This window comes from Microcebus murinus, unplaced genomic scaffold (genome assembly GCF_040939455.1).
Source record: "Microcebus murinus isolate Inina unplaced genomic scaffold, M.murinus_Inina_mat1.0 scaf029_hap2_Mmur4.0, whole genome shotgun sequence".
In the NCBI taxonomy this organism is placed as follows: Eukaryota; Metazoa; Chordata; class Mammalia; order Primates; family Cheirogaleidae; genus Microcebus; species Microcebus murinus.
Genome location: NW_027438975.1, coordinates 153,931 through 176,498, shown reverse-complemented (window position 1 = coordinate 176,498; position 22,568 = coordinate 153,931). Strand labels below are relative to the sequence as shown.

The 22,568-nt window shown below is 62.6% G+C and overlaps 6 pseudogenes; all 6 read right to left on the bottom strand.

The window, feature by feature from the left end:
- Positions 1-1,863: 1,863 nt before the first annotated feature.
- Positions 1,864-1,982, bottom strand: LOC142868331 (uncharacterized; annotated as a pseudogene).
- Positions 1,983-5,810: 3,828 nt separating this feature from the next.
- LOC142868330 (uncharacterized) lies at positions 5,811-5,929 on the bottom strand (annotated as a pseudogene).
- Positions 5,930-9,752: 3,823 nt separating this feature from the next.
- Positions 9,753-9,872, bottom strand: LOC142868288 (uncharacterized; annotated as a pseudogene).
- Positions 9,873-13,719: 3,847 nt separating this feature from the next.
- Positions 13,720-13,839, bottom strand: LOC142868354 (uncharacterized; annotated as a pseudogene).
- A 3,846-nt stretch (positions 13,840-17,685) lies between these two features.
- On the bottom strand, positions 17,686-17,805 carry LOC142868353 (uncharacterized; annotated as a pseudogene).
- A 3,819-nt stretch (positions 17,806-21,624) lies between these two features.
- On the bottom strand, positions 21,625-21,744 carry LOC142868352 (uncharacterized; annotated as a pseudogene).
- Between the last annotated feature and the right edge of the window lie 824 nt (positions 21,745-22,568).

Here is a 22,568-nt window from a genome sequence, read left to right as displayed (position 1 = left end):
GCAGGACAGAGAGCCCCGGAATCCGACGTGGAGAGCTGGGTATACGTCCCCATGAGGAGGCGGTCCCCACCTCCGCGGCTATCCCCTTGCGGGGAGCGGCAGCCGCGGGGCCTCAGAGAAGACACCAGGCTGGGCCCCCACGGCACAGCGGGAGCACGTCCCCCGCAGGCCACTTAGCGACGGCGGCCAGCCGGCGGACGGTTGGGTTGCATGAGACGCTGCGGCCGCCCTGCTACCGGGTTCCTGGGAGGGCGTCCTGGAACCAGCGTCCACACCAAGCCCTTGGAAGGCCCAGGCGACGGAGGAGCCCCGTCAGGCAGGGGCCGAGGACGGTGACGGCCCGGGCGGGGACGAGCGTGTCAGGCAGGGGCAGAGGACGGTGACAGGTGATAGGCCGGGCGGGAAGGAGTCAGTCAGGCAGGGGCCGTGGAGGAGACGGGCTGGGTAAGGGTTAGGGTTAGTGTCAGGGCACAAGTCACAATCGCAAAGACCTGGAAGCCACCCGAGTGCCCATCGACCCACGAGTGGGTAAATAAAATGTGGCGCGTGGACACCACGGAGTGCTATTCGGCTATGAGGAGCAGCGGTGAGGGGGCACCTCTCGTGGTTCTCCTGGCCAGAGCTGGAACCCGTTCCAGTAAGCCAAGTATCCCAAGAATGGACACACGAGCACCACGTGCTCGCGCTCACCAGCAAATGGGTACGAACCGATGGACACCTAAGTGGACACAGAGGAATCACCTTCTTCGGGTGGGTGTCGGGCGGGTGGGGGGAGGGGATGGGCATACACATCCATTAGGAATGGGGTGGGTACGCACCGACTGGGGGATGGGCGCACTTGAAGCTCTGACCCGAGGGGGGAGGCTGGGAGAGGGCAACGCACCCGACCTTAACATTGGTGCCCCCACAATATGCTGGAACAACATGAGAGGTAAATGAATAAGAACACGGGGGGGGGGGGAGGGGGGCACGGGCAACACATGTCACCTTAATACTTGGACTCCCATCATCTGCTTGAAAAGAGAGAGAAAAGAAAATGCAATAATAGAGATAAGAGACACTTTTTAAAAATAATGAATCCGGCCGGGCGCTGTGGCTCACGCCTGTAATCCTAGCTCTTGGGAGGCCGAGGCGGGCGGATTGCTCAAGGTCAGGAGTTCAAAACCAGCCTGAGCAAGAGCGAGACCCCGTCTCTACTATAAATAGAAAGAAATTAATTGGCCAACTGATATATATATAAAAAATTAGCGGGGCATGGTGGCGCATGCCTGCAGTCCCAGCTACCCTGGAGGCTGAGGCAGAAGGATCACTCGAGCCCAGGAGTTTGAAGTTGCTGTGAGCTAGGCTGACGCCACGGCACTCACTCTAGCCTGGGCAACAAACCGAGACTCTGTCTCAAAAAAAAAAAAAAAAAAAATGAATCCGAAGAGAAAAGTAAAAGGAGGCCTGTGGAGCAGGTCTGGGTGTGACTCCGGATCCCCGAACATCAGGTGCCACCACCAAAGATTCCTACGTGTAGCCCATAGAACCCCAAAAGCAACGGGAGGAGTTCTGGTCACATACTCCCTCAAAATGACATCCTGGCCTTCTTCTGGAACTCCCTCCCCTCTCAGACTCTCAAGGTTTCCTCCAGCGTGTCGGCTCCCACAGAGCAGACCTTTGGTCTGAGACCTGACTGTCCAGAAGCCACGCATGCTGCCGCGTGGCGGCGGTGTCACGGCTCGGGACAAGAGGAGGCCCAACGGCGCGGGCTGGGGCGCCAGGCACCGCGGCGGGCGCTGAGGGTGGGGGTCACCCCCACCCCGGGCCGCCCCCGCACTCCCAGAAACGCGACAGAACCAGAGGCAAAAAAAAAAAAGAAGAAGCCTACGGCACCCGGTATTCCCGGGCGGTCTCCCATCCAAGTTCTAACCAGGCCCGACCCTGCTTAGCTTCCGAGACCAGACGGGATCGGGCGCGTTCGGGGTGGTGTGGCCGTGGACGGCGGAGGGCGCCCCTGCCCCGCTCAAGAAGCCGAGCCTCTCTGCGCTTCCCCGCCGCCTCCTCCCGCCCCAGGCCCCGCGCCGGGTCGGGCCTGTTGAGTTCGCCGGCCGGGTCCCGCGGGCTCCGAGGGACGGGGGGTGACAGGCGGGGCGGGCAGGGAGCGGCGGGCCGGGGTTGGGGGCTGTCTCTGTACACACACACACTCACACTCACACTCACTCACTCACTCACACTCACACAAGATGCGCCTCCACGGCTGGACCCGCCCAGGTGGAGACCTTCAAGCCCCCCTCCTCTCCTCGCCTGGCCTCCTTCACCTCCCCGCCCCCCACCCCCAGCGCGCCGGGGCCGCAGACTGCGCACGGGCGGGAGGGGCGGGGCGCTCGCCCTTTGACCCCAGCCAGGGGCGGCCCTCCCCCACAACCCCTTTCAGCTGCGCCCCCCACCCTGTGGCCCGGCGGCCGCCTATTCCCCCGGGCCAGGGCTGGGGCACAGCGCACGGGGGAGGGGAGCCAGTGTATGGGGCGTCTCTCTCTCTCGGGATGTGTCCCATGGGTGGGGTTGGGTGGGGTGGCGTGGTTTGTGGGGCGCTGAAGAAATCAGTCCCCTCCATCTCCTCCCTCTGGAAAACACCCAAGCCCTTGGAGAACTGCCCGCACCGCTACCGTGGGGGCCGGGACCCTCCTCTGTGTCCTCCTGTGGCCCAGTCCAAGGGGCCTGGGCCTGGCCGGGGCTGCACTGGACCCCAACCACCCTGGCGTGTGGACTCGCTAAAAATCGGCCATTAGATATTGGATTCCAGCGTCATTGAGGTCATTTCACTAATGAGTGCACCGCAAAGAGTTTCCTAATCCATCTGTGAGGGTGGCAACCGAAAGAGAATTTTAGAGCTGACAGAATAGGCGAGGAAAGGCATAGGAGATTTCCACACCCAGTAAGGAAGCCTTTCCCGAAGTGGAAGAAAGAAAGGAGCAAACAGAGACACCGGTAGCCCGCCCGGATCAGAGTCTGCCCCTGAGAGAAAGTACCCTGACCAGGTTCACCCGTGGGTGGGTCGCGAGCTAGCGGCACTCAGAAGAGCGAGGCCCGCAGTCTGTGCAGAAGACACCTGCACTCGGGTGTGTGTGGCGGCACAATTCACAAGCAGCTCCAGATGTTAAGCCAAGGAGAAGCCAGGGAGTTCCCAACGCCCCAGGTGTCCTCAGCCCACGACTGGCTGCTGTGGGAATGCGAAGCCCGGCTCCTTGTCTCAGAGCGGGGCAACCAGGAGGTGTGATGTCCACCCCGGGGTTCCCAGGAGGATCAGACTGAAGCTGGGACTTGGCCTGAAAGTGTCCCCTCGCATGGCCACCCCCTTCCCCTTCCTGCTCCTCTACTCCTGGTGCCCCTCCATCCAGGGGCCAGACCTTAAAGAGTCACCCGCAAGAGAATCCTGGTCCCAAAGGAGCCTTCTGGGGGACCCCTGCTGAGAGAGGTTGTGGGCATGGCCCGCTGGGGCTCTGCCCGACCCAGGGCTGAGAGATGCAACCTCCCAGCTCTGGGTCCCTGCAGGAAGTGTTGGCAAGCACAGGGCCAGTCCTCCAAAGGCCCAGGTGCAGGGAGCCCAGGCCAAGCAGCCTGTGGAAGAAGCCACATGCTGTGCCACCCCGGGGAACACCACTGCAGGCCACGGCCCTTCCCACCTCCTCCTCCTCCTCCTCCTCCTCCTCCTCCCACCCCGCCCCCGCCCCCGCCCCCACATGGCACAGGGCCCAGAGACACCTCAGACACTTGCTACCCAAAGTGCAAAGGGCATCAGTTGCTCCTCCAAACCCCCCCCCCCAGCCCAGCAGACCACGTTGTCCAGCCAGCCCCCGGGCCTCCCTGGGGTGCCCAGCACAAAAGTGCAGACACCCACCGGACCCTCAATCTCAGTTTTCGGATGTTTTTGCCACTCTAAGGACCCGCAGGCCAGCTGGGCCTTCTGGCAGGACAGAGAGCCCCGGAATCCGACGTGGAGAGCTGGGTATACGTCCCCATGAGGAGGCGGTCCCCACCTCCGCGGCTATCCCCTTGCGGGGAGCGGCAGCCGCGGGGCCTCAGAGAAGACACCAGGCTGGGCCCCCACGGCACAGCGGGAGCACGTCCCCCGCAGGCCACTTAGCGACGGCGGCCAGCCGGCGGACGGTTGGGTTGCACGAGACGCTGCGGCCGCCCTGCTACCGGGTTCCTGGGAGGGCGTCCTGGAACCAGCGTCCACACCAAGCCCTTGGAAGGCCCAGGCGACGGAGGAGCCCCGTCAGGCAGGGGCCGAGGACGGTGACGGCCCGGGCGGGGACGAGCGTGTCAGGCAGGGGCAGAGGACGGTGACAGGTGATAGGCCGGGCGGGAAGGAGTCAGTCAGGCAGGGGCCGTGGAGGAGACGGGCTGGGTAAGGGTTAGGGTTAGTGTCAGGGCACAAGTCACAATCGCAAAGACCTGGAAGCCACCCGAGTGCCCATCGACCCACGAGTGGGTAAATAAAATGTGGCGCGTGGACACCACGGAGTGCTATTCGGCTATGAGGAGCAGCGGTGAGGGGGCACCTCTCGTGGTTCTCCTGGCCAGAGCTGGAACCCGTTCCAGTAAGCCAAGTATCCCAAGAATGGACACACGAGCACCACGTGCTCGCGCTCACCAGCAAATGGGTACGAACCGATGGACACCTAAGTGGACACAGAGGAATCACCTTCTTCGGGTGGGTGTCGGGCGGGTGGGGGGAGGGGATGGGCATACACATCCATTAGGAATGGGGTGGGTACGCACCGACTGGGGGATGGGCGCACTTGAAGCTCTGACCCGAGGGGGGAGGCTGGGAGAGGGCAACGCACCCGACCTTAACATTGGTGCCCCCACAATATGCTGGAACAACATGAGAGGTAAATGAATAAGAACACGGGGGGGGGGAGGGGGGCACGGGCAACACATGTCACCTTAATACTTGGACTCCCATCATCTGCTTGAAAAGAGAGAGAAAAGAAAATGCAATAATAGAGATAAGAGACACTTTTTAAAAATAATGAATCCGGCCGGGCGCTGTGGCTCACGCCTGTAATCCTAGCTCTTGGGAGGCCGAGGCGGGCGGATTGCTCAAGGTCAGGAGTTCAAAACCAGCCTGAGCAAGAGCGAGACCCCGTCTCTACTATAAATAGAAAGAAATTAATTGGCCAACTGATATATATATAAAAAATTAGCGGGGCATGGTGGCGCATGCCTGCAGTCCCAGCTACCCTGGAGGCTGAGGCAGAAGGATCACTCGAGCCCAGGAGTTTGAAGTTGCTGTGAGCTAGGCTGACGCCACGGCACTCACTCTAGCCTGGGCAACAAACCGAGACTCTGTCTCAAAAAAAAAAAAAAAAAAAATGAATCCGAAGAGAAAAGTAAAAGGAGGCCTGTGGAGCAGGTCTGGGTGTGACTCCGGATCCCCGAACATCAGGTGCCACCACCAAAGATTCCTACGTGTAGCCCATAGAACCCCAAAAGCAACGGGAGGAGTTCTGGTCACATACTCCCTCAAAATGACATCCTGGCCTTCTTCTGGAACTCCCTCCCCTCTCAGACTCTCAAGGTTTCCTCCAGCGTGTCGGCTCCCACAGAGCAGACCTTTGGTCTGAGACCTGACTGTCCAGAAGCCACGCATGCTGCCGCGTGGCGGCGGTGTCACGGCTCGGGACAAGAGGAGGCCCAACGGCGCGGGCTGGGGCGCCAGGCACCGCGGCGGGCGCTGAGGGTGGGGGTCACCCCCACCCCGGGCCGCCCCCGCACTCCCAGAAACGCGACAGAACCAGAGGCAAAAAAAAAAAAGAAGAAGCCTACGGCACCCGGTATTCCCGGGCGGTCTCCCATCCAAGTTCTAACCAGGCCCGACCCTGCTTAGCTTCCGAGACCAGACGGGATCGGGCGCGTTCGGGGTGGTGTGGCCGTGGACGGCGGAGGGCGCCCCTGCCCCGCTCAAGAAGCCGAGCCTCTCTGCGCTTCCCCGCCGCCTCCTCCCGCCCCAGGCCCCGCGCCGGGTCGGGCCTGTTGAGTTCGCCGGCCGGGTCCCGCGGGCTCCGAGGGACGGGGGGTGACAGGCGGGGCGGGCAGGGAGCGGCGGGCCGGGGTTGGGGGCTGTCTCTGTACACACACACACTCACACTCACACTCACTCACTCACTCACACTCACACAAGATGCGCCTCCACGGCTGGACCCGCCCAGGTGGAGACCTTCAAGCCCCCCTCCTCTCCTCGCCTGGCCTCCTTCACCTCCCCGCCCCCCACCCCCAGCGCGCCGGGGCCGCAGACTGCGCACGGGCGGGAGGGGCGGGGCGCTCGCCCTTTGACCCCAGCCAGGGGCGGCCCTCCCCCACAACCCCTTTCAGCTGCGCCCCCCACCCTGTGGCCCGGCGGCCGCCTATTCCCCCGGGCCAGGGCTGGGGCACAGCGCACGGGGGAGGGGAGCCAGTGTATGGGGCGTCTCTCTCTCTCGGGATGTGTCCCATGGGTGGGGTTGGGTGGGGTGGCGTGGTTTGTGGGGCGCTGAAGAAATCAGTCCCCTCCATCTCCTCCCTCTGGAAAACACCCAAGCCCTTGGAGAACTGCCCGCACCGCTACCGTGGGGGCCGGGACCCTCCTCTGTGTCCTCCTGTGGCCCAGTCCAAGGGGCCTGGGCCTGGCCGGGGCTGCACTGGACCCCAACCACCCTGGCGTGTGGACTCGCTAAAAATCGGCCATTAGATATTGGATTCCAGCGTCATTGAGGTCATTTCACTAATGAGTGCACCGCAAAGAGTTTCCTAATCCATCTGTGAGGGTGGCAACCGAAAGAGAATTTTAGAGCTGACAGAATAGGCGAGGAAAGGCATAGGAGATTTCCACACCCAGTAAGGAAGCCTTTCCCGAAGTGGAAGAAAGAAAGGAGCAAACAGAGACACCGGTAGCCCGCCCGGATCAGAGTCTGCCCCTGAGAGAAAGTACCCTGACCAGGTTCACCCGTGGGTGGGTCGCGAGCTAGCGGCATTCAGAAGAGCGAGGCCCGCAGTCTGTGCAGAAGACACCTGCACTCGGGTGTGTGTGGCGGCACAATTCACAAGCAGCTCCAGATGTTAAACCAAGGAGAAGCCAGGGAGTTCCCAACGCCCCAGGTGTCCTCAGCCCACGACTGGCTGCTGTGGGAATGCGAAGCCCGGCTCCTTGTCTCAGAGCGGGGCAACCAGGAGGTGTGATGTCCACCCCGGGGTTCCCAGGAGGATCAGACTGAAGCTGGGACTTGGCCTGAAAGTGTCCCCTCGCATGGCCACCCCCTTCCCCTTCCTGCACCTCTACTCCTGGTGCCCCTCCATCCAGGGGCCAGACCTTAAAGAGTCACCCGCAAGAGAATCCTGGTCCCAAAGGAGCCTTCTGGGGGACCCCTGCTGAGAGAGGTTGTGGGCATGGCCCGCTGGGGCTCTGCCCGACCCAGGGCTGAGAGATGCAACCTCCCAGCTCTGGGTCCCTGCAGGAAGTGTTGGCAAGCACAGGGCCAGTCCTCCAAAGGCCCAGGTGCAGGGAGCCCAGGCCAAGCATCCCGTGGAAGAAGCCACATGCTGTGCCACCCCGGGGAACACCACTGCAGGCCACGGCCCTTCCCACCTCCTCCTCCTCCTCCTCCTCCTCCTCCTCCTCCCACCCCGCCCCCGCCCCCACATGGCACAGGGCCCAGAGACACCTCAGACACTTGCTACCCAAAGTGCAAAGGGCATCAGTTGCTCCTCCAAACCCCCCCCCAGCCCAGCAGACCACGTTGTCCAGCCAGCCCCCGGGCCTCCCTGGGGTGCCCAGCACAAAAGTGCAGACACCCACCGGACCCTCAATCTCAGTTTTCGGATGTTTTTGCCACTCTAAGGACCCGCAGGCCAGCTGGGCCTTCTGGCAGGACAGAGAGCCCCGGAATCCGACGTGGAGAGCTGGGTATACGTCCCCATGAGGAGGCGGTCCCCACCTCCGCGGCTATCCCCTTGCGGGGAGCGGCAGCCGCGGGGCCTCAGAGAAGACACCAGGCTGGGCCCCCACGGCACAGCGGGAGCACGTCCCCCGCAGGCCACTTAGCGACGGCGGCCAGCCGGCGGACGGTTGGGTTGCACGAGACACTGCGGCCGCCCTGCTACCGGGTTCCTGGGAGGGCGTCCTGGAACCAGCGTCCACACCAAGCCCTTGGAAGGCCCAGGCGACGGAGGAGCCCCGTCAGGCAGGGGCCGAGGACGGTGACGGCCCGGGCGGGGACGAGCGTGTCAGGCAGGGGCAGAGGACGGTGACAGGTGATAGGCCGGGCGGGAAGGAGTCAGTCAGGCAGGGGCCGTGGAGGAGACGGGCTGGGTAAGGGTTAGGGTTAGTGTCAGGGCACAAGTCACAATCGCAAAGACCTGGAAGCCACCCGAGTGCCCATCGACCCACGAGTGGGTAAATAAAATGTGGCGCGTGGACACCACGGAGTGCTATTCGGCTATGAGGAGCAGCGGTGAGGGGGCACCTCTCGTGGTTCTCCTGGCCAGAGCTGGAACCCGTTCCAGTAAGCCAAGTATCCCAAGAATGGACACACGAGCACCACGTGCTCGCGCTCACCAGCAAATGGGTACGAACCGATGGACACCTAAGTGGACACAGAGGAATCACCTTCTTCGGGTGGGTGTCGGGCGGGTGGGGGGAGGGGATGGGCATACACATCCATTAGGAATGGGGTGGGTACGCACCGACTGGGGGATGGGCGCACTTGAAGCTCTGACCCGAGGGGGGAGGCTGGGAGAGGGCAACGCACCCGACCTTAACATTGGTGCCCCCACAATATGCTGGAACAACATGAGAGGTAAATGAATAAGAACACGGGGGGGGGGGAGGGGGGCACGGGCAACACATGTCACCTTAATACTTGGACTCCCATCATCTGCTTGAAAAGAGAGAGAAAAGAAAATGCAATAATAGAGATAAGAGACACTTTTTAAAAATAATGAATCCGGCCGGGCGCTGTGGCTCACGCCTGTAATCCTAGCTCTTGGGAGGCCGAGGCGGGCGGATTGCTCAAGGTCAGGAGTTCAAAACCAGCCTGAGCAAGAGCGAGACCCCGTCTCTACTATAAATAGAAAGAAATTAATTGGCCAACTGATATATATATAAAAAATTAGCGGGGCATGGTGGCGCATGCCTGCAGTCCCAGCTACCCTGGAGGCTGAGGCAGAAGGATCACTCGAGCCCAGGAGTTTGAAGTTGCTGTGAGCTAGGCTGACGCCACGGCACTCACTCTAGCCTGGGCAACAAACCGAGACTCTGTCTCAAAAAAAAAAAAAAAAAAATGAATCCGAAGAGAAAAGTAAAAGGAGGCCTGTGGAGCAGGTCTGGGTGTGACTCCGGATCCCCGAACATCAGGTGCCACCACCAAAGATTCCTACGTGTAGCCCATAGAACCCCAAAAGCAACGGGAGGAGTTCTGGTCACATACTCCCTCAAAATGACATCCTGGCCTTCTTCTGGAACTCCCTCCCCTCTCAGACTCTCAAGGTTTCCTCCAGCGTGTCGGCTCCCACAGAGCAGACCTTTGGTCTGAGACCTGACTGTCCAGAAGCCACGCATGCTGCCGCGTGGCGGCGGTGTCACGGCTCGGGACAAGAGGAGGCCCAACGGTGCGGGCTGGGGCGCCAGGCACCGCGGCGGGCGCTGAGGGTGGGGGTCACCCCCACCCCGGGCCGCCCCCGCACTCCCAGAAACGCGACAGAACCAGAGGCAAAAAAAAAAAAGAAGAAGCCTACGGCACCCGGTATACACCGGGCGGTCTCCCATCCAAGTTCTAACCAGGCCCGACCCTGCTTAGCTTCCGAGACCAGACGGGATCGGGCGCGTTCGGGGTGGTGTGGCCGTGGACGGCGGAGGGCGCCCCTGCCCCGCTCAAGAAGCCGAGCCTCTCTGCGCTTCCCCGCCGCCTCCTCCCGCCCCAGGCCCCGCGCCGGGTCGGGCCTGTTGAGTTCGCCGGCCGGGTCCCGCGGGCTCCGAGGGACGGGGGGTGACAGGCGGGGCGGGCAGGGAGCGGCGGGCCGGGGTTGGGGGCTGTCTCTGTACACACACACACTCACACTCACACTCACTCACTCACTCACACTCACACAAGATGCGCCTCCACGGCTGGACCCGCCAAGGTGGAGACCTTCAAGCCCCCCTCCTCTCCTCGCCTGGCCTCCTTCACCTCCCCGCCCCCCACCCCCAGCGCGCCGGGGCCGCAGACTGCGCACGGGCGGGAGGGGCGGGGCGCTCGCCCTTTGACCCCAGCCAGGGGCGGCCCTCCCCCACAACCCCTTTCAGCTGCGCCCCCCACCCTGTGGCCCGGCGGCCGCCTATTCCCCCGGGCCAGGGCTGGGGCACAGCGCACGGGGGAGGGGAGCCAGTGTATGGGGCGTCTCTCTCTCTCTCTCGGGATGTGTCCCATGGGTGGGGTGGGGTGGCGTGGTTTGTGGGGCGCTGAAGAAATCAGTCCCCTCCATCTCCTCCCTCTGGAAAACACCCAAGCCCTTGGAGAACTGCCCGCACCGCTACCGTGGGGGCCGGGACCCTCCTCTGTGTCCTCCTGTGGCCCAGTCCAAGGGGCCTGGGCCTGGCCGGGGCTGCACTGGACCCCAACCACCCTGGCGTGTGGACTCGCTAAAAATCGGCCATTAGATATTGGATTCCAGCGTCATTGAGGTCATTTCACTAATGAGTGCACCGCAAAGAGTTTCCTAATCCATCTGTGAGGGTGGCAACCGAAAGAGAATTTTAGAGCTGACAGAATAGGCGAGGAAAGGCATAAGAGATTTCCACACCCAGTAAGGAAGCCTTTCCCGAAGTGGAAGAAAGAAAGGAGCAAACAGAGACACCGGTAGCCCGCCCGGATCAGAGTCTGCCCCTGAGAGAAAGTACCCTGACCAGGTTCACCCGTGGGTGGGTCGCGAGCTAGCGGCACTCAGAAGAGCGAGGCCCGCAGTCTGTGCAGAAGACACCTGCACTCGGGTGTGTGTGGCGGCACAATTCACAAGCAGCTCCAGATGTTAAACCAAGGAGAAGCCAGGGAGTTCCCAACGCCCCAGGTGTCCTCAGCCCACGACTGGCTGCTGTGGGAATGCGAAGCCCGGCTCCTTGTCTCAGAGCGGGGCAACCAGGAGGTGTGATGTCCACCCCGGGGTTCCCAGGAGGATCAGACTGAAGCTGGGACTTGGCCTGAAAGTGTCCCCTCGCATGGCCACCCCCTTCCCCTTCCTGCTCCTCTACTCCTGGTGCCCCTCCATCCAGGGGCCAGACCTTAAAGAGTCACCCGCAAGAGAATCCTGGTCCCAAAGGAGCCTTCTGGGGGACCCCTGCTGAGAGAGGTTGTGGGCATGGCCCGCTGGGGCTCTGCCCGACCCAGGGCTGAGAGATGCAACCTCCCAGCTCTGGGTCCCTGCAGGAAGTGTTGGCAAGCACAGGGCCAGTCCTCCAAAGGCCCAGGTGCAGGGAGCCCAGGCCAAGCAGCCTGTGGAAGAAGCCACATGCTGTGCCACCCCGGGGAACACCACTGCAGGCCACGGCCCTTCCCACCTCCTCCTCCTCCTCCTCCTCCTCCTCCTCCTCCTCCTCCTCCTCCTCCTCCCACCCCGCCCCCGCCCCCGCCCCCACATGGCACAGGGCCCAGAGACACCTCAGACACTTGCTACCCAAAGTGCAAAGGGCATCAGTTGCTCCTCCAAACCCCCCCCCCAGCCCAGCAGACCACGTTGTCCAGCCAGCCCCCGGGCCTCCCTGGGGTGCCCAGCACAAAAGTGCAGACACCCACCGGACCCTCAATCTCAGTTTTCGGATGTTTTTGCCACTCTAAGGACCCGCAGGCCAGCTGGGCCTTCTGGCAGGACAGAGAGCCCCGGAATCCGACGTGGAGAGCTGGGTATACGTCCCCATGAGGAGGCGGTCCCCACCTCCGCGGCTATCCCCTTGCGGGGAGCGGCAGCCGCGGGGCCTCAGAGAAGACACCAGGCTGGGCCCCCACGGCACAGCGGGAGCACGTCCCCCGCAGGCCACTTAGCGACGGCGGCCAGCCGGCGGACGGTTGGGTTGCACGAGACGCTGCGGCCGCCCTGCTACCGGGTTCCTGGGAGGGCGTCCTGGAACCAGCGTCCACACCAAGCCCTTGGAAGGCCCAGGCGACGGAGGAGCCCCGTCAGGCAGGGGCCGAGGACGGTGACGGCCCGGGCGGGGACGAGCGTGTCAGGCAGGGGCAGAGGACGGTGACAGGTGATAGGCCGGGCGGGAAGGAGTCAGTCAGGCAGGGGCCGTGGAGGAGACGGGCTGGGTAAGGGTTAGGGTTAGTGTCAGGGCACAAGTCACAATCGCAAAGACCTGGAAGCCACCCGAGTGCCCATCGACCCACGAGTGGGTAAATAAAATGTGGCGCGTGGACACCACGGAGTGCTATTCGGCTATGAGGAGCAGCGGTGAGGGGGCACCTCTCGTGGTTCTCCTGGCCAGAGCTGGAACCCGTTCCAGTAAGCCAAGTATCCCAAGAATGGACACACGAGCACCACGTGCTCGCGCTCACCAGCAAATGGGTACGAACCGATGGACACCTAAGTGGACACAGAGGAATCACCTTCTTCGGGTGGGTGTCGGGCGGGTGGGGGGAGGGGATGGGCATACACATCCATTAGGAATGGGGTGGGTACGCACCGACTGGGGGATGGGCGCACTTGAAGCTCTGACCCGAGGGGGGAGGCTGGGAGAGGGCAACGCACCCGACCTTAACATTGGTGCCCCCACAATATGCTGGAACAACATGAGAGGTAAATGAATAAGAACACGGGGGGGGGGGAGGGGGGCACGGGCAACACATGTCACCTTAATACTTGGACTCCCATCATCTGCTTGAAAAGAGAGAGAAAAGAAAATGCAATAATAGAGATAAGAGACACTTTTTAAAAATAATGAATCCGGCCGGGCGCTGTGGCTCACGCCTGTAATCCTAGCTCTTGGGAGGCCGAGGCGGGCGGATTGCTCAAGGTCAGGAGTTCAAAACCAGCCTGAGCAAGAGCGAGACCCCGTCTCTACTATAAATAGAAAGAAATTAATTGGCCAACTGATATATATATAAAAAATTAGCGGGGCATGGTGGCGCATGCCTGCAGTCCCAGCTACCCTGGAGGCTGAGGCAGAAGGATCACTCGAGCCCAGGAGTTTGAAGTTGCTGTGAGCTAGGCTGACGCCACGGCACTCACTCTAGCCTGGGCAACAAACCGAGACTCTGTCTCAAAAAAAAAAAAAAAAAAATGAATCCGAAGAGAAAAGTAAAAGGAGGCCTGTGGAGCAGGTCTGGGTGTGACTCCGGATCCCCGAACATCAGGTGCCACCACCAAAGATTCCTACGTGTAGCCCATAGAACCCCAAAAGCAACGGGAGGAGTTCTGGTCACATACTCCCTCAAAATGACATCCTGGCCTTCTTCTGGAACTCCCTCCCCTCTCAGACTCTCAAGGTTTCCTCCAGCGTGTCGGCTCCCACAGAGCAGACCTTTGGTCTGAGACCTGACTGTCCAGAAGCCACGCATGCTGCCGCGTGGCGGCGGTGTCACGGCTCGGGACAAGAGGAGGCCCAACGGTGCGGGCTGGGGCGCCAGGCACCGCGGCGGGCGCTGAGGGTGGGGGTCACCCCCACCCCGGGCCGCCCCCGCACTCCCAGAAACGCGACAGAACCAGAGGCAAAAAAAAAAAAGAAGAAGCCTACGGCACCCGGTATACACCGGGCGGTCTCCCATCCAAGTTCTAACCAGGCCCGACCCTGCTTAGCTTCCGAGACCAGACGGGATCGGGCGCGTTCGGGGTGGTGTGGCCGTGGACGGCGGAGGGCGCCCCTGCCCCGCTCAAGAAGCCGAGCCTCTCTGCGCTTCCCCGCCGCCTCCTCCCGCCCCAGGCCCCGCGCCGGGTCGGGCCTGTTGAGTTCGCCGGCCGGGTCCCGCGGGCTCCGAGGGACGGGGGGTGACAGGCGGGGCGGGCAGGGAGCGGCGGGCCGGGGTTGGGGGCTGTCTCTGTACACACACACACTCACACTCACACTCACTCACTCACTCACACTCACACAAGATGCGCCTCCACGGCTGGACCCGCCAAGGTGGAGACCTTCAAGCCCCCCTCCTCTCCTCGCCTGGCCTCCTTCACCTCCCCGCCCCCCACCCCCAGCGCGCCGGGGCCGCAGACTGCGCACGGGCGGGAGGGGCGGGGCGCTCGCCCTTTGACCCCAGCCAGGGGCGGCCCTCCCCCACAACCCCTTTCAGCTGCGCCCCCCACCCTGTGGCCCGGCGGCCGCCTATTCCCCCGGGCCAGGGCTGGGGCACAGCGCACGGGGGAGGGGAGCCAGTGTATGGGGCGTCTCTCTCTCTCTCTCGGGATGTGTCCCATGGGTGGGGTGGGGTGGCGTGGTTTGTGGGGCGCTGAAGAAATCAGTCCCCTCCATCTCCTCCCTCTGGAAAACACCCAAGCCCTTGGAGAACTGCCCGCACCGCTACCGTGGGGGCCGGGACCCTCCTCTGTGTCCTCCTGTGGCCCAGTCCAAGGGGCCTGGGCCTGGCCGGGGCTGCACTGGACCCCAACCACCCTGGCGTGTGGACTCGCTAAAAATCGGCCATTAGATATTGGATTCCAGCGTCATTGAGGTCATTTCACTAATGAGTGCACCGCAAAGAGTTTCCTAATCCATCTGTGAGGGTGGCAACCGAAAGAGAATTTTAGAGCTGACAGAATAGGCGAGGAAAGGCATAAGAGATTTCCACACCCAGTAAGGAAGCCTTTCCCGAAGTGGAAGAAAGAAAGGAGCAAACAGAGACACCGGTAGCCCGCCCGGATCAGAGTCTGCCCCTGAGAGAAAGTACCCTGACCAGGTTCACCCGTGGGTGGGTCGCGAGCTAGCGGCACTCAGAAGAGCGAGGCCCGCAGTCTGTGCAGAAGACACCTGCACTCGGGTGTGTGTGGCGGCACAATTCACAAGCAGCTCCAGATGTTAAACCAAGGAGAAGCCAGGGAGTTCCCAACGCCCCAGGTGTCCTCAGCCCACGACTGGCTGCTGTGGGAATGCGAAGCCCGGCTCCTTGTCTCAGAGCGGGGCAACCAGGAGGTGTGATGTCCACCCCGGGGTTCCCAGGAGGATCAGACTGAAGCTGGGACTTGGCCTGAAAGTGTCCCCTCGCATGGCCACCCCCTTCCCCTTCCTGCTCCTCTACTCCTGGTGCCCCTCCATCCAGGGGCCAGACCTTAAAGAGTCACCCGCAAGAGAATCCTGGTCCCAAAGGAGCCTTCTGGGGGACCCCTGCTGAGAGAGGTTGTGGGCATGGCCCGCTGGGGCTCTGCCCGACCCAGGGCTGAGAGATGCAACCTCCCAGCTCTGGGTCCCTGCAGGAAGTGTTGGCAAGCACAGGGCCAGTCCTCCAAAGGCCCAGGTGCAGGGAGCCCAGGCCAAGCAGCCTGTGGAAGAAGCCACATGCTGTGCCACCCCGGGGAACACCACTGCAGGCCACGGCCCTTCCCACCTCCTCCTCCTCCTCCTCCTCCTCCTCCTCCTCCTCCTCCTCCTCCTCCCACCCCGCCCCCGCCCCCGCCCCCACATGGCACAGGGCCCAGAGACACCTCAGACACTTGCTACCCAAAGTGCAAAGGGCATCAGTTGCTCCTCCAAACCCCCCCCCCAGCCCAGCAGACCACGTTGTCCAGCCAGCCCCCGGGCCTCCCTGGGGTGCCCAGCACAAAAGTGCAGACACCCACCGGACCCTCAATCTCAGTTTTCGGATGTTTTTGCCACTCTAAGGACCCGCAGGCCAGCTGGGCCTTCTGGCAGGACAGAGAGCCCCGGAATCCGACGTGGAGAGCTGGGTATACGTCCCCATGAGGAGGCGGTCCCCACCTCCGCGGCTATCCCCTTGCGGGGAGCGGCAGCCGCGGGGCCTCAGAGAAGACACCAGGCTGGGCCCCCACGGCACAGCGGGAGCACGTCCCCCGCAGGCCACTTAGCGACGGCGGCCAGCCGGCGGACGGTTGGGTTGCACGAGACGCTGCGGCCGCCCTGCTACCGGGTTCCTGGGAGGGCGTCCTGGAACCAGCGTCCACACCAAGCCCTTGGAAGGCCCAGGCGACGGAGGAGCCCCGTCAGGCAGGGGCCGAGGACGGTGACGGCCCGGGCGGGGACGAGCGTGTCAGGCAGGGGCAGAGGACGGTGACAGGTGATAGGCCGGGCGGGAAGGAGTCAGTCAGGCAGGGGCCGTGGAGGAGACGGGCTGGGTAAGGGTTAGGGTTAGTGTCAGGGCACAAGTCACAATCGCAAAGACCTGGAAGCCACCCGAGTGCCCATCGACCCACGAGTGGGTAAATAAAATGTGGCGCGTGGACACCACGGAGTGCTATTCGGCTATGAGGAGCAGCGGTGAGGGGGCACCTCTCGTGGTTCTCCTGGCCAGAGCTGGAACCCGTTCCAGTAAGCCAAGTATCCCAAGAATGGACACACGAGCACCACGTGCTCGCGCTCACCAGCAAATGGGTACGAACCGATGGACACCTAAGTGGACACAGAGGAATCACCTTCTTCGGGTGGGTGTCGGGCGGGTGGGGGGAGGGGATGGGCATACACATCCATTAGGAATGGGGTGGGTACGCACCGACTGGGGGATGGGCGCACTTGAAGCTCTGACCCGAGGGGGGAGGCTGGGAGAGGGCAACGCACCCGACCTTAACATTGGTGCCCCCACAATATGCTGGAACAACATGAGAGGTAAATGAATAAGAACACGGGGGGGGGGGAGGGGGGCACGGGCAACACATGTCACCTTAATACTTGGACTCCCATCATCTGCTTGAAAAGAGAGAGAAAAGAAAATGCAATAATAGAGATAAGAGACACTTTTTAAAAATAATGAATCCGGCCGGGCGCTGTGGCTCACGCCTGTAATCCTAGCTCTTGGGAGGCCGAGGCGGGCGGATTGCTCAAGGTCAGGAGTTCAAAACCAGCCTGAGCAAGAGCGAGACCCCGTCTCTACTATAAATAGAAAGAAATTAATTGGCCAACTGATATATATATAAAAAATTAGCGGGGCATGGTGGCGCATGCCTGCAGTCCCAGCTACCCTGGAGGCTGAGGCAGAAGGATCACTCGAGCCCAGGAGTTTGAAGTTGCTGTGAGCTAGGCTGACGCCACGGCACTCACTCTAGCCTGGGCAACAAACCGAGACTCTGTCTCAAAAAAAAAAAAAAAAAAAAATGAATCCGAAGAGAAAAGTAAAAGGAGGCCTGTGGAGCAGGTCTGGGTGTGACTCCGGATCCCCGAACATCAGGTGCCACCACCAAAGATTCCTACGTGTAGCCTATAGAACCCCAAAAGCAACGGGAGGAGTTCTGGTCACATACTCCCTCAAAATGACATCCTGGCCTTCTTCTGGAACTCCCTCCCCTCTCAGACTCTCAAGGTTTCCTCCAGCGTGTCGGCTCCCACAGAGCAGACCTTTGGTCTGAGACCTGACTGTCCAGAAGCCACGCATGCTGCCGCGTGGCGGCGGTGTCACGGCTCGGGACAAGAGGAGGCCCAACGGCGCGGGCTGGGGCGCCAGGCACCGCGGCGGGCGCTGAGGGTGGGGGTCACCCCCACCCCGGGCCGCCCCCGCACTCCCAGAAACGCGACAGAACCAGAGGCAAAAAAAGAAAAGAAGAAGCCTACGGCACCCGGTATACACCGGGCGGTCTCCCATCCAAGTTCTAACCAGGCCCGACCCTGCTTAGCTTCCGAGACCAGACGGGATCGGGCGCGTTCGGGGTGGTGTGGCCGTGGACGGCGGAGGGCGCCCCTGCCCCGCTCAAGAAGCCGAGCCTCTCTGCGCTTCCCCGCCGCCTCCTCCCGCCCCAGGCCCCGCGCCGGGTCGGGCCTGTTGAGTTCGCCGGCCGGGTCCCGCGGGCTCCGAGGGACGGGGGGTGACAGGCGGGGCGGGCAGGGAGCGGCGGGCCGGGGTTGGGGGCTGTCTCTGTACACACACACACTCACACTCACACTCACTCACTCACTCACACTCACACAAGATGCGCCTCCACGGCTGGACCCGCCAAGGTGGAGACCTTCAAGCCCCCCTCCTCTCCTCGCCTGGCCTCCTTCACCTCCCCGCCCCCCACCCCCAGCGCGCCGGGGCCGCAGACTGCGCACGGGCGGGAGGGGCGGGGCGCTCGCCCTTTGACCCCAGCCAGGGGCGGCCCTCCCCCACAACCCCTTTCAGCTGCGCCCCCCACCCTGTGGCCCGGCGGCCGCCTATTCCCCCGGGCCAGGGCTGGGGCACAGCGCACGGGGGAGGGGAGCCAGTGTATGGGGCGTCTCTCTCTCTCGGGATGTGTCCCATGGGTGGGGTGGTGTGGTTTGTGGGGCGCTGAAGAAATCAGTCCCCTCCATCTCCTCCCTCTGGAAAACACCCAAGCCCTTGGAGAACTGCCCGCACCGCTACCGTGGGGGCCGGGACCCTCCTCTGTGTCCTCCTGTGGCCCAGTCCAAGGGGCCTGGGCCTGGCCGGGGCTGCACTGGACCCCAACCACCCTGGCGTGTGGACTCGCTAAAAATCGGCCATTAGATATTGGATTCCAGCGTCATTGAGGTCATTTCACTAATGAGTGCACCGCAAAGAGTTTCCTAATCCATCTGTGAGGGTGGCAACCGAAAGAGAATTTTAGAGCTGACAGAATAGGCGAGGAAAGGCATAGGAGATTTCCACACCCAGTAAGGAAGCCTTTCCCGAAGTGGAAGAAAGAAAGGAGCAAACAGAGACACCGGTAGCCCGCCCGGATCAGAGTCTGCCCCTGAGAGAAAGTACCCTGACCAGGTTCACCCGTGGGTGGGTCGCGAGCTAGCGGCACTCAGAAGAGCGAGGCCCGCAGTCTGTGCAGAAGACACCTGCACTCGGGTGTGTGTGGCGGCACAATTCACAAGCAGCTCCAGATGTTAAGCCAAGGAGAAGCCAGGGAGTTCCCAACGCCCCAGGTGTCCTCAGCCCACGACTGGCTGCTGTGGGAATGCGAAGCCCGGCTCCTTGTCTCAGAGCGGGGCAACCAGGAGGTGTGATGTCCACCCCGGGGTTCCCAGGAGGATCAGACTGAAGCTGGGACTTGGCCTGAAAGTGTCCCCTCGCATGGCCACCCCCTTCCCCTTCCTGCTCCTCTACTCCTGGTGCCCCTCCATCCAGGGGCCAGACCTTAAAGAGTCACCCGCAAGAGAATCCTGGTCCCAAAGGAGCCTTCTGGGGGACCCCTGCTGAGAGAGGTTGTGGGCATGGCCCGCTGGGGCTCTGCCCGACCCAGGGCTGAGAGATGCAACCTCCCAGCTCTGGGTCCCTGCAGGAAGTGTTGGCAAGCACAGGGCCAGTCCTCCAAAGGCCCAGGTGCAGGGAGCCCAGGCCAAGCAGCCTGTGGAAGAAGCCACATGCTGTGCCACCCCGGGGAACACCACTGCAGGCCACGGCCCTTCCCACCTCCTCCTCCTCCTCCTCCTCCTCCTCCTCCCACCCCGCCCCCGCCCCCGCCCCCACATGGCACAGGGCCCAGAGACACCTCAGACACTTGCTACCCAAAGTGCAAAGGGCATCAGTTGCTCCTCCAAACCCCCCCCCCCAGCCCAGCAGACCACGTTGTCCAGCCAGCCCCCGGGCCTCCCTGGGGTGCCCAGCACAAAAGTGCAGACACCCACCGGACCCTCAATCTCAGTTTTCGGATGTTTTTGCCACTCTAAGGACCCGCAGGCCAGCTGGGCCTTCTGGCAGGACAGAGAGCCCCGGAATCCGACGTGGAGAGCTGGGTATACGTCCCCATGAGGAGGCGGTCCCCACCTCCGCGGCTATCCCCTTGCGGGGAGCGGCAGCCGCGGGGCCTCAGAGAAGACACCAGGCTGGGCCCCCACGGCACAGCGGGAGCACGTCCCCCGCAGGCCACTTAGCGACGGCGGCCAGCCGGCGGACGGTTGGGTTGCACGAGACGCTGCGGCCGCCCTGCTACCGGGTTCCTGGGAGGGCGTCCTGGAACCAGCGTCCACACCAAGCCCTTGGAAGGCCCAGGCGACGGAGGAGCCCCGTCAGGCAGGGGCCGAGGACGGTGACGGCCCGGGCGGGGACGAGCGTGTCAGGCAGGGGCAGAGGACGGTGACAGGTGATAGGCCGGGCGGGAAGGAGTCAGTCAGGCAGGGGCCGTGGAGGAGACGGGCTGGGTAAGGGTTAGGGTTAGTGTCAGGGCACAAGTCACAATCGCAAAGACCTGGAAGCCACCCGAGTGCCCATCGACCCACGAGTGGGTAAATAAAATGTGGCGCGTGGACACCACGGAGTGCTATTCGGCTATGAGGAGCAGCGGTGAGGGGGCACCTCTCGTGGTTCTCCTGGCCAGAGCTGGAACCCGTTCCAGTAAGCCAAGTATCCCAAGAATGGACACACGAGCACCACGTGCTCGCGCTCACCAGCAAATGGGTACGAACCGATGGACACCTAAGTGGACACAGAGGAATCACCTTCTTCGGGTGGGTGTCGGGCGGGTGGGGGGAGGGGATGGGCATACACATCCATTAGGAATGGGGTGGGTACGCACCGACTGGGGGATGGGCGCACTTGAAGCTCTGACCCGAGGGGGGAGGCTGGGAGAGGGCAACGCACCCGACCTTAACATTGGTGCCCCCACAATATGCTGGAACAACATGAGAGGTAAATGAATAAGAACACGGGGGGGGGGGAGGGGGGCACGGGCAACACATGTCACCTTAATACTTGGACTCCCATCATCTGCTTGAAAAGAGAGAGAAAAGAAAATGCAATAATAGAGATAAGAGACACTTTTTAAAAATAATGAATCCGGCCGGGCGCTGTGGCTCACGCCTGTAATCCTAGCTCTTGGGAGGCCGAGGCGGGCGGATTGCTCAAGGTCAGGAGTTCAAAACCAGCCTGAGCAAGAGCGAGACCCCGTCTCTACTATAAATAGAAAGAAATTAATTGGCCAACTGATATATATATAAAAAATTAGCGGGGCATGGTGGCGCATGCCTGCAGTCCCAGCTACCCTGGAGGCTGAGGCAGAAGGATCACTCGAGCCCAGGAGTTTGAAGTTGCTGTGAGCTAGGCTGACGCCACGGCACTCACTCTAGCCTGGGCAACAAACCGAGACTCTGTCTCAAAAAAAAAAAAAAAAAAAATGAATCCGAAGAGAAAAGTAAAAGGAGGCCTGTGGAGCAGGTCTGGGTGTGACTCCGGATCCCCGAACATCAGGTGCCACCACCAAAGATTCCTACGTGTAGCCCATAGAACCCCAAAAGCAACGGGAGGAGTTCTGGTCACATACTCCCTCAAAATGACATCCTGGCCTTCTTCTGGAACTCCCTCCCCTCTCAGACTCTCAAGGTTTCCTCCAGCGTGTCGGCTCCCACAGAGCAGACCTTTGGTCTGAGACCTGACTGTCCAGAAGCCACGCATGCTGCCGCGTGGCGGCGGTGTCACGGCTCGGGACAAGAGGAGGCCCAACGGCGCGGGCTGGGGCGCCAGGCACCGCGGCGGGCGCTGAGGGTGGGGGTCACCCCCACCCCGGGCCGCCCCCGCACTCCCAGAAACGCGACAGAACCAGAGGCAAAAAAAAAAAAGAAGAAGCCTACGGCACCCGGTATACACCGGGCGGTCTCCCATCCAAGTTCTAACCAGGCCCGACCCTGCTTAGCTTCCGAGACCAGACGGGATCGGGCGCGTTCGGGGTGGTGTGGCCGTGGACGGCGGAGGGCGCCCCTGCCCCGCTCAAGAAGCCGAGCCTCTCTGCGCTTCCCCGCCGCCTCCTCCCGCCCCAGGCCCCGCGCCGGGTCGGGCCTGTTGAGTTCGCCGGCCGGGTCCCGCGGGCTCCGAGGGACGGGGGGTGACAGGCGGGGCGGGCAGGGAGCGGCGGGCCGGGGTTGGGGGCTGTCTCTGTACACACACACACTCACACTCACACTCACTCACTCACTCACACTCACACAAGATGCGCCTCCACGGCTGGACCCGCCAAGGTGGAGACCTTCAAGCCCCCCTCCTCTCCTCGCCTGGCCTCCTTCACCTCCCCGCCCCCCACCCCCAGCGCGCCGGGGCCGCAGACTGCGCACGGGCGGGAGGGGCGGGGCGCTCGCCCTTTGACCCCAGCCAGGGGCGGCCCTCCCCCACAACCCCTTTCAGCTGCGCCCCCCACCCTGTGGCCCGGCGGCCGCCTATTCCCCCGGGCCAGGGCTGGGGCACAGCGCACGGGGGAGGGGAGCCAGTGTATGGGGCGTCTCTCTCTCTCGGGATGTGTCCCATGGGTGGGGTGGGGTGGCGTGGTTTGTGGGGCGCTGAAGAAATCAGTCCCCTCCATCTCCTCCCTCTGGAAAACACCCAAGCCCTTGGAGAACTGCCCGCACCGCTACCGTGGGGGCCGGGACCCTCCTCTGTGTCCTCCTGTGGCCCAGTCCAAGGGGCCTGGGCCTGGCCGGGGCTGCACTGGACCCCAACCACCCTGGCGTGTGGACTCGCTAAAAATCGGCCATTAGATATTGGATTCCAGCGTCATTGAGGTCATTTCACTAATGA